The sequence below is a fragment of the Phodopus roborovskii genome, unplaced genomic scaffold (genome assembly GCF_943737965.1).
Source record: "Phodopus roborovskii unplaced genomic scaffold, PHOROB, whole genome shotgun sequence".
Lineage (NCBI taxonomy): Eukaryota > Metazoa > Chordata > Mammalia > Rodentia > Cricetidae > Phodopus > Phodopus roborovskii.
In genome coordinates this window covers 195,833-205,640 of record NW_026125451.1, presented here as the reverse complement: position 1 = coordinate 205,640, position 9,808 = coordinate 195,833, and positions in this window count along the sequence as shown.

The window sequence follows — 9,808 nt, the reverse complement described above, 5'->3', positions numbered from 1 at the left end:
TTATTATGTGGAAGTTTGTAGAGCCAAATTTTGACCCACATTAGCTATACTTTACTTAGAAACATTTCATAGCATTTACCCAATTGAACGAGAATTGGTTTTGATCTCAAGTCAGCATGTTTGAAATATGCCTTGCAATCAACTACATGAGATGAATTTATTTAAGCAACTAATACATGGTAAATGCGCACCAATGAAAACAATCAGGACTCTTATGATTTCATTTATTTTAGTTTGTTTGCTTACACAAATGCTGGAAGATCAAAATACTTTAATACTTAATATTCTACTGTGTTCTGATCAACATTCTCTTAAATACACAGTGAAATAAACCAGTTTCCTTTTGTCACAACTCCCCACAATAATTTAGTAGAGTAGGCAGATATGTTCATTGATTTGATGGCACAACAGAAAAATAGTATAAATATGCCTACCTGGAGTTAACAGTGAGCGTCAGCTTCCCTATTTCTCAGTTATCAACATCAAATACCACTTCTTTACATTATACATACTCCAAAAACCAGTCTTCATTGTATGAGATGGAAGCAGCTTTCCTCCATGGTCCTTGTACTTCCTCTTCCAGTCACACAAAAAATATTGGTTGAAACTAATATAACAATGAATTATTGAAAAGGGGAAATGGAAGGACCACCTGTCTATGCACAAATTCATTATGAATCCTTTTAAGATAAGCAGACTGTTACTATAGTCTGCTAACTGCCTAAGTAAGAGATATTTGATATATATCAGATTTTATGCACAAGAACATTGGATAAATGTTTTGACTCAAAGCTAAACTATCTTCTCAGCTGAACTCTTAACTGTAATCTTAGAATAAAGAAATAAATAATATATATATATAATAGCTTTTTAGAATGTTTAATTGCATTTAATTTCTTAATTTGTACTGTGTGTCTCATGGTGGGTATGTGGCCTTTAGAGAACTTGTGGGGGTCAAAAATTCTCCTTCTACAGTGTGGGTCTTGGTGACCAAACTCATAATGAGTCTTGACTACAAGCACATTTAGTTACTGAGCCTGACTGCTAGGCCCTGGGAATAAAATTTTTACTAGAAGATAGCACATAAAGGGCTTTGTAATTTGTGCACCTTAATCATCAGACTGGACATATTAGGATTGATGCATTTCCAAATCAATAAAAAATAAATAATAATTCAGAGGAATTGAATTAATTAATTTTAAGTGTGTTTCTTTCTTGATCAGCAAATTTCTGGTGGTGTCTTTCATGCTTGCCTTCTGCCTCTGTGCTACACAGTTTCAAGTCAGAGTATGGATGGCACAATGCAAGTTACAGATAAAGATCAGTCCTCAGGAAAGAGCCATTATATTGTGATGCTGACATTGCATGTTATTGCATGTTCATGTCTCTTGCTCCTGCGTTTTGATCTCTATTGTCTCAATGAGTCTGATTAATTCATGATTCACCAATGTGAATCTGATTAGAACAAGCTATTCAGCGTTGATGGAGAACTTGGGTTGACTTAATAAAGATATCAAGAATAATGTCTCAAATAATAAGATTGATGTTGTGGGAGAATAGAAACTGTCACTTTACTAAGGGAAGACTCAGAGAAGTACATTTTCATGAACTGTTGAGGGACCTAGAAGCAATGCCGTGTTAGACTGACTATACTTATTTAAAAGCAGGCTCAAACTCGTGAGGAATGTAAATATCTAGCATTCTCACATTTTTTCCTTATTTGTTTTCCCTCTCTGGCTTGTTAGAATCATTGAATCATCAGCATCACAGACTGTGGATATTTTCTTTTAATTAATTAATTAATAATTTGTATATTTCATGTTTCCTTTCTCCTTCTTCTTTCAGGTTGGATATCATTTTCAGTTCCTGAACACTTGATACCCAGCTGTGCTGTGGGTGAAGCCTTGCTAGAGGAAGTTAGTCAATAGGAGATTTCTTATTGGGGTTTGATGCCTTGACCCTACTACCTGTCCATGGTGCTTCCTGGAAACTATGGGCAGTCACCTCAGACATCCACCATGATGGCCTGTATCTCCAGGAACTATGAGCCAAAATAAGTCTTTCTTTGATTAAGTCACTTCTTGTTAGCTGTTATGTTTCATTAATGTGTAAAAAACAGAGTCCCACTCAGAACAAGTTAGTAAAGAACATGAGGTAAACCCTAGCATTCTGCCTTCACATTTGCTGAAAATTGCTTCACCTCTGGAAGATTCTTAGACTCCATTGTGGCAATTACTATGTTTTTTGACTTTTCATAGCGGAGATCTCTCTGTTGATATTACATAATGGATGTACCCTTACCAATACACTTTTCCCTAATTCTTAGGCATTGTACATATTTACTTGTAAAATGGATGTATATGTATATATTCTTTGAAATGTTTTTCTGGCAAGTCCAACATCTGGGTGCCAGTGGTGATAGCTCTTGGTGGGTCTCAGGTTCCTATATTTCAGTATGTCATAATTTTGTTGATAATTGAATATTATATATAATTAATGCACCAACTCTAGATTATTTATCTCTTTCCTCTATGTCAAGCCCCACATGTTCTGTTGTTTGCTTCTTTATTTTCCTCATTATTTGACTAATTATGGAGTATGTTTTTCTTCCTACAGTAAGTGGGCTCTGAAGTTTCTCATAATATATTTTTATTCTAATATTTTATTATTTTTAGGGCTTAATTTTAATAACTTTCCTTTGATTGTTATGCCTAATGAGCAATCAATGAATAGTTAGACATTCTGCTTAATTATCTTGAGCCATTAAATCTATCCCTTTTGCCTTGATTTGCACATGCTTGGTGTATTCTTTATCTACTGCTGTGTTATAGTGTCACTACAAACTTAGTTTCATAGCACTTTATAATCCTTACTGTTTCTTTGAGTCAGCATTTGGGTATAGCTTAGTTGTTTTGCCTGCTTCAGGGATTCATAAAGATGAAATGATATGCTGACTAGAGCACTGGACTGTCCTCAAGGCTCACCTGGGAGAAAAGGTAAACTTTTAAATTGACACTATTATTGGCAGATTTGAGATTTCTTGAAGTTAATGGGCCAAAGGATTCATGTTAGTGCTGTATATAATAAACTGTTGGCTGGTCATGGGCCTCTATATAAAGCAGTGAATGAAACAGAAGCTTATGTCATAAAATCCAGAAAGAGAGAATATTTTGCAAGGCAAACATTAAAAATATCATACAATTTAATCAAGAACGTGGTATCTCATCACATGTACAATGTTCTATTTGTTATGTCATTTATAGGTTCTGACTACACCAAATGATGAACTTCTATTAGAATTTGAGTATCTGTGTGTGACAGAGAATTGGGTCCTTAATGGGATGTGCTTTCAAATTTAAAGGGTTTTCAAGTTTGTCTTGTTTTGTATTCTCTTCATCTTCAAGGCTTTTATGTTTAGCTAGGAGTGAGTAATCCCAGGGCCCTTCCTGATTTCTCCTAAGCAGATACAGTCTCTTTCAAGTTAAAAGTCAGACCTCAGCCAGGCTTTGTCATCTGTTCATTTATTATCATATGTTGGCAATATACATATATTTGGTTTTATATATAACATCAATATATGTATTTATTATCACCACAATAAATAGCTAGACATAATATTTTGTGTGTATATATGGCTTCAATAAGAGCTATATTTAACTACCAAATGTTTATATAAATACTGGCTTTGTTACTTTGGCTTTATTGCCTAAAGACACCATCTTGAATCTGAGCACTTCACACCTGAGCGGTAGTACAGTATGGCCAACCCAATGTCTTGAGACTGAACCCCTTTATTCTTTTGCTTTGATGCAGATCCTTAACTTCTCCATGTTTCAGGGGGTACTCTATTTTACATAATGGATTCAAGTATTTATTTATAGACATGTTTAATGCAGCAGGTTAATAAGAAGAGACTGAAAGCAGAGCCTGGTCCTGAGAAACATTGAGTGTTTTAGTGTTCTGTGGTGTTATTATCCTAGGCCAAAACACTTTTGTTCACATTTTTATGATTGCAGGCAATCTGCCAGGTTTAATCTTTCTGCTTCTGTTCTTATTTCCTGCACTCTTTTCCAATTAAGGGTCCCTTAAAGAGGCTGTTGAGTCCCCTTTCTTTCTCACGATTGTTGTATTATGACTTGAGAGGATGGGTTCGGACCTTGCCAACTCCTCCAAAGAAGTCAGCCTTGGTGGGAATCTAAAGCAATTGGAAATGGAAAGTGTCACATGACACTCCCCCCCCCTCCATTTTCCCTCTGAAAAGCCTTATTTTAAACATTTACCAGAACCTTCTAAGGCTTCTCACAGGACTTCCAGTATGTAAAAGCCCATCCTCTGTCCTGAACCTAAATAATGTGGGGACCCTGGTTACTACTCCATCCACATCTTCACTTTCCTGAACCTTGCTCACTGGACTCCAGTCAGTGCTTGCACTCTTCCTTAAATCTGGAGCTGTTTGTGCCTGGAAGGCTCTTCCCACTGGTAATGGGTAGTATTTTTTAGACTTAATAAAATGTTTTCTTCTTCTTCCCATCTTCTTTTTCTTCTTCTTCTCTTCTTCTTCTTCTTCTTCTTCATCTTCTTCTTCTTCTTCTTCTTCTTCTTCTTCTTCCTTCTTCCTCTTCTTCTTCTTCTTCTTCTTCTCTCTTCTTCTTCTTCTCCTTCTCCTTCTCCTTCTCCTTCTCCTTCTCCTTCTCCTTCTCCTTCTTCTCTTCTTCTTTGGTAGGTTCTCCCATATCGATTTTCACTTCAAACTTAATTAACACATCAAATTTAAATATATACAGGTTCCACATGTTTCCATATATGAATATTTTATGGAAAGTTCAAATCAAGGTACCACAACTGTTTTCCTGAATATTTCTTTGGGGGAGGGAAGCATTAGCAAGTATTTCTTTGACTTGAAACATAAAGTACATTATCCTCATCTCTTGTGACTACAGTGTCACTGAACACAGAACTCATCTCCTCTGCCTGTCACCACTTTATTTTGTCTCAAATCTTGGCCTCTGCCATCTGTTCTTATTCTCAGGAATGCTCCTGGCTCCTTGAAATTCTGTTACATATTGCAGTAATTATTGCTCATTAGACCATCAGCACTATGGGATCATGTACTTGGAAATGTTTTCTTTACTAGTAACAACATAAAATCTAGAGCAGTTCCTTCCATCAAAGTAGAACCCAATAAATAATTGAATGGATGAGTTACTTCGTGGTGCAGAATGAGTGGACAACTATTTTCAGCCTCCATCAAAATGTAAAAGTATTTTGACTTACACCAACAGAAGATATCAGTAAGTTCTTAATCTTCTAGATAAATAACACAAAATGCCTACATTGCACTCACCACATGCAGTGTATCATAACAGGTGGTGCAAAGAAGCAAACTCATTCCATCCTTACAACAAACCTTGTATAGATGAGTGACCTTGAGGCCAAGGACCTCATGTAGCTACGGCTGATAGAACAAGCCTAAAACTCCAATGCCACTACCTAACTTCTTAATTCCACTAAATTATGCCTGTAAATTTATTGTGTATTACTTCCATTCTTAGTAAACATACTTCCTTTTCATGGTCTTGTTAATCATTTGTGCATATTTTAATACATAATACAACTTCAAGTTCTCTTGTCCACTTTTTCATGCAGTTGGAATTTTACTCCCTCCCCTGACATAGTCAAAACAAAACAAAAACAAACAAACAAACAAAAAAAAACCTTCTATGCCCTGATACTTCCCAGGGCCTTTAATCTTCGTTTGTGGTGAGTTTTCTTTCACAATTAAGACTTCTGCTTTATAAGTCATGATGGGAGATGTCATTCTGTATATATGTTTCTCATACTGGTTTAATGCATAAAGCACTGTTGGCCAATAGGAAAGCAAGATAGGAGAGACTAGGAGACAAGGAGGAAAGAGGAAGGAGGAAGGAGGGGTCAGCATGGAGAGACTGGGGAGACCAGATGCCTGCCCCACTCCCTGGTAAGGAGACCACGGGAAATACATAGAAATGGGTTAATAATTAAGACAGAGCTAGCCGATAAGAAACATGTAACTGGCCAACAGAATTGTATCTAATACAGAGTCTCAGTGTGTTACTTGGGGCTGGTGGTGGCGGCAGGACAAGACCAGGCGGAAAACCTTACTCCTTACATAGTCATGTCCAGTGAATTTTTTTTTCCAGAATGTCTAGCTTTGTGATGTGTTTAGGGAAATGTTTGCCCATGACTAGATTGTCATGGTGACAATTTTAGTTTTTTGAAAATACAAATTTTAATTACCTACTTTAATCAAAAATAATAACTGTCTTCATCAAATTGGATGTTACAGTGGTCTTCTATTCTGGATACTATGCCCCCATGTATGGATAAGATCCAGAACTTTTCTTGCATGGTGACATATTTTTTGAGTTTTATGAACCAAGTTATACTTTTTATACAAAAAAGTTCCAGAGTTGCTTCAGTCCCTGTGAGTTCATATGACCTTTGCTCCATTGATTTAGAAGACCTTGTTTTCTGGTGTTCTCCATTCCCTCTGGCTCCCACATTCCCTCAGCTTCCTCTTCTTTGGGATTCCCTGAGCTCTGAGGAGAGGGATTTGATGGAGATGTCCTACTTAGAGCTGTGTGTTTTAAGGTCTCACTCTCTGAGCAATATCTGCTTGTGGGTCTCTGTATTTATTCTCATCTGTTATAGGGCTATCCAGTCTTGGGTTCTTGGTCATACAAGCAGTCTCAGGTATGAGTTCCATTTCACAGAATGGGCCTTAAGTCAAATCAGATGTCGATTGGTTACTCTTATAAGCTTTGTGCCACTATTGCTCTAGCATATTTTGCAAGCAGGACAGGTTGTTGTTCAAAGTTTTGTAGCTGGGTTGATATTTACATTTCTCTTTTGGGAGCCTTCAGAGTACTTTCCTATACAAAAGACACTAGAAAATGGGGATGAAGGTTCCATGTAGGCACCAGCTCTACCTCTCCATGTTTATTGAGTTGTACAGATGTTGTCTTCAGCAATAGGGACTTACTGTCAGCTGATGGGTAGAGGCCTATTGCCTTGACAACAGCCTGGATTGTTTGGGATTTTTCATGGGACTCTTCTGGCCAACAACTCAATTGGATATAATCTAGTCCCAGTATTGGAAGCTTCATTTAGTGATAAGAGGCCAGCAGGACTCCGTCTCCCTCATTATTTGGAGACTTTATTAGTATTAACTTCAATAATTTTAAGAAGTTTATACTATGCTAGGTTTCCATGACATCCCTCAAATGCCCTCCATGCTAGCTCCCTCTCCTCACATTCTTTTCCTCAACACCCACCCTCCCTCCCCCTCCCCCCATCCTATTTTGATCCTCTTATTCCCATATCCCAACCTGTAGTCTACCCATAAAATCTATTTTTCCTCTCAGGAAGATCCATGTAACTCATCACCCCTGTCCATTCCTCTATATTTAACCTCTGTGAGTCTATGCTATAGCTTGGTCATCATTTATTTAATAGCTAATATCTATAGGCAAATACAGACAATATTTTTTCTTTCTGAATTTAGGTTACCTCACTCAGGATTACTTTTTCTAGTTACATCCATTTGTCTGCAAATTTCATGATGTCATTATTATTATTATTATTATTACAACTTAGTAATACTTCATTGTGTACCACATTTTCTTTATCCTAGGGACATCTAGGTTGTTTCCAATTTCTGGTTACTCTGAAAAGAAGAGCAATGAGCAAGTGTCTCAGTGATAGCATGAAGTATCCTTTTAGTATATGCCCTCAAGTGGTATAGTTGGATCTTGAGGTAGATAGATTTCTTCTTCCTGAGGAACCACCACACTGATTTCGTAGTGGCTGTAAAAGTTTGCACTCCCACCAGCAATGTACGAGTGTGCCTCTTACTCTACATATTGACCAGCTGTCACTTGTTCTGTTAATCTTAGCCATTCTGACAGGTTGAGATAAAATCTCAAAGTATTCCTGATGCTCAAGATGTTGAACATTTCTTTAAATATTTCACAGACATGTGAGTTTTCTTTATTAAGAATTCACTGTTTAAGTTTGTACCTCATTATTTATTTATTTTTCTTATTTTACATATCGATCCCTGATCCCTCTCCCTCCCTCCATTTCTCCCACCCTCCTATGCCCCCCCAACCACCCTACCATCCCCCCCACTCCACAGGTAGGGTGATGCCACAGGTAGGATGAGCAGGGCTCATCAAAATCTGTCAAATCATTTGGAGTAGGGATTAGACCCTTCCTCCTGCCTCTAGGTTAAGGGAGTATCCCTCCATTGACAATGTGCTCCCTAAAGTCCATTTGTGCACCAGGGATATATCCTGGTTCCACTGTCAGAGGTCCCTTAGACTGCCTTCTAACTGAGACCCATGTTCAGGGTCAGTCCAATGCTGGATTCCCAGCTATCAGTCTGGGGGCCCATTAGCTCCTCCCTTGTTCAGGTCAGATATCTCGGGATTTCTGGAGCCTGGTCTTGTCCTTCCCCTCTGCATCTGGATTCCAGTTTGGCTCAGTGTTTAGCTGTGGGTGTCTGCCTCTGCTTCCATTAGCTACTAGATGAGGGCTCTATGATGGTGGACAAGTTAGTCATCAATCTCATTATCAGGGAAGGGCATTTATGATAGCCTTTTCACGGTTGCTCAAATTGTTAGTTGGGGTCAGTCTTGTAGATCTCTGGACATTTCTCTAGAGTCAGCTTTCTCTTCAAACCTATAATGGCTTCCTCTTTTCTAGTATATCTCTCTTTTTTCCATCATCTATCCCTCCCCTACTCCTAGTCCCACGTGCTTTCCTCACCTCCCCTTCTCTTTCTCCTAGCTCCCTCTCCACTCGCTGGACCCCCACTCCCAATATGCTCAGGAGATTTTGTTCCTTTCCCTTCTGTGAGGAACCTTGTATGAATCTCTTAGATTCCTCCTTGTATCCTAGTTTCTCTGGTGCTGTGAATTATAGGCTGGTGATCCTTTGCTCTATGTCTAAAATCCATATATGAGTGAATACATACCATGTCCTCTTTTTTATGATTGGGTTACTTCATTCAGGATGGTTTTTCAAGTTCCATCCATTTGCCTGCGAATTTCAAGATTCCATTGTTTTTTGTCGCCTCCTCCTCCCACTGAGTAGTATTCCATTTTGTAACTGTAACTACATCTTTACCCATTCTTTAGTTGATGGGCATCTAGGTTGCTTCCAGGTTCTGGCTATTACAAATAATGCTGCTATAAACATAGTTGAACAGATATCCTTGTTGCATGAATGTGCATCTTTTGGGTATATGCCTAAGAGTAGAATTGCTGTATCTTGTGGTGGACTGATTCCTATTTTCCTGAGGAACTGCCATACTGATCTCCAAAATGGCTGTACAAGTTTGCACTCCTACCAACAGTGGAGGAGTGTTCCCCTTTCTCCACATCCTCTCCAGCATGTCCTCATTGATGTTTCTAATTTTAGCCATTCTGGCAGGAGTAAAATAGTATCTGAGTGTTGTTTTGGTTTGCATTTCCCTGATAGCTAAGGATGTTGAGCACTTTTTTTAAGTGTCTTTCAGCCTTTTTTTATTTCCTTTACTGAGAATTCTCTCTTCAGTTCTGTACCCCCACTTTTAATAGAGTTTTTTGGTGTTTTGATGACTGATTTCTTGTGTTTTTTGTATATTTTGGAGATCAGCCCTCTATCAGATGAAGGATTGGTGAAGATCTTTACTCAGTCTGTGGGTTGCTGTTTGGTCTTGTTAACTGTATCCTTTGCCTTACAGAAGTTTCTCGGTTTGAGGAGGTCCCATTTATTAATTATTGAT